The 1229-nt window shown below is 46.1% G+C and overlaps 2 non-coding genes across 2 annotated transcripts; both read right to left on the bottom strand.

Annotated features, from left to right (window-relative positions):
• Positions 1 to 673: 673 nt before the first annotated feature.
• On the bottom strand, positions 674 to 746 carry trnaf-gaa. The gene has a single exon. It is a non-coding gene; the product is annotated as a tRNA-Phe (tRNA).
• An 82-nt stretch (positions 747 to 828) lies between these two features.
• trnai-aau lies at positions 829 to 902 on the bottom strand. The gene has a single exon. It is a non-coding gene; the product is annotated as a tRNA-Ile (tRNA).
• Positions 903 to 1229: the final 327 nt, after the last annotated feature.

The raw sequence follows: 1229 nt of genomic DNA, 5'->3' as shown, positions 1-1229 counted from the left end.
CACACCATTGAGGCCCACAAACAAAGCTGTGACCACACTCTAACCAACTGAGCTAACCAGCCACTAGCTATTGGCTGCAATTGTTGAGATGCACCGAGCCTCTGCAAGTGCTGGCGCGCAAACTAACAAGTCCACCAACAGCATAGCCTGACAAGACTGGACCCTCTTGGTTGCTTCATGCGGAAATTCCAAACGGCTGGGGAATTAGCTCAAATGCTTTGCATGCGTGAGGTAGTGGGATCGATGCCTGCATTCTCCAAAAGCACATTGTTTGATGGATCCAAGCCACCAACAGCATAGCCTGACAAGACTGGACACTCTTGGTTGCTCCTTGTGGCAATTCCAAACAGCTGGGGAATTTGATCAATTGGTATTGTGTTTGCTTAGCATGCTATAGGTAGTGGGATCGATGCCCGCATTCCCCAAAAACACATTTTTTTGTGGATCCAAGAAAGCTCCAGTTCACACTTCATGCAGCCTTGTCTTACGACAACCTACTGTCATGTAACAATGACAAGCAACTTTCCTGTAACACTGATGTCAAAATGTCAGATGAAAAAGCAAGACATTACTTACTTTCAGAGGAGCAGCGTAGCACACACCATTGAGGCCCACAAACAAAGCTGTGGATAGTTTCCTTGAAGCCAGAGCATAAAGAAAGAACAAATACAAATGCCAAAACCCAGGATCGAACCAGGGACCTTTAGATCTTCAGTCTAACGCTCTCCCAACTGAGCTATTTCGGCAATTCACTAAATTTAATTCTGTGGCACCCTTGACAATTCACATGCATGTGACTCACAATTTTGACACTCAAAATGTACATCATAGCCAGTACGGGGATCGAACCCATGACCTTGGCGTTATTAGCACCACACTCTAACCAACTGAGCTAACCAGCCACTAGCTATTGGGCGCAATTGTTGAGATGCACCGAGCCTCTGCAAGTGCTGGCGCGTAAACTAACAAGTCCACCAACAGCATAGCCTGACAAGACTGGACCCTCTTGGTTGCTTCATGCGGAAATTCCAAACGGCTGGGGAATTAGCTCAAATGCTTTGCATGCGTGAGGTAGTGGGATCGATGCCTGCATTCTCCAAAAGCACATTGTTTGATGGATCCAAGAAAACTCCAGTTCAGACTTCATGCAGCCTTGTCTTACGACAACCTACTGTCATGTAAACAATGACAAGAAACTGTCATGTAACAATGACAAGCAACTCTCATGT

This window comes from Oncorhynchus tshawytscha, unplaced genomic scaffold, assembly GCF_018296145.1.
Source record: "Oncorhynchus tshawytscha isolate Ot180627B unplaced genomic scaffold, Otsh_v2.0 Un_contig_11459_pilon_pilon, whole genome shotgun sequence".
Lineage (NCBI taxonomy): Eukaryota > Metazoa > Chordata > Actinopteri > Salmoniformes > Salmonidae > Oncorhynchus > Oncorhynchus tshawytscha.
The sequence above is the reverse complement of the archived record's forward strand: the minus strand, read 5'-3'. Positions and strand labels throughout refer to the sequence as shown.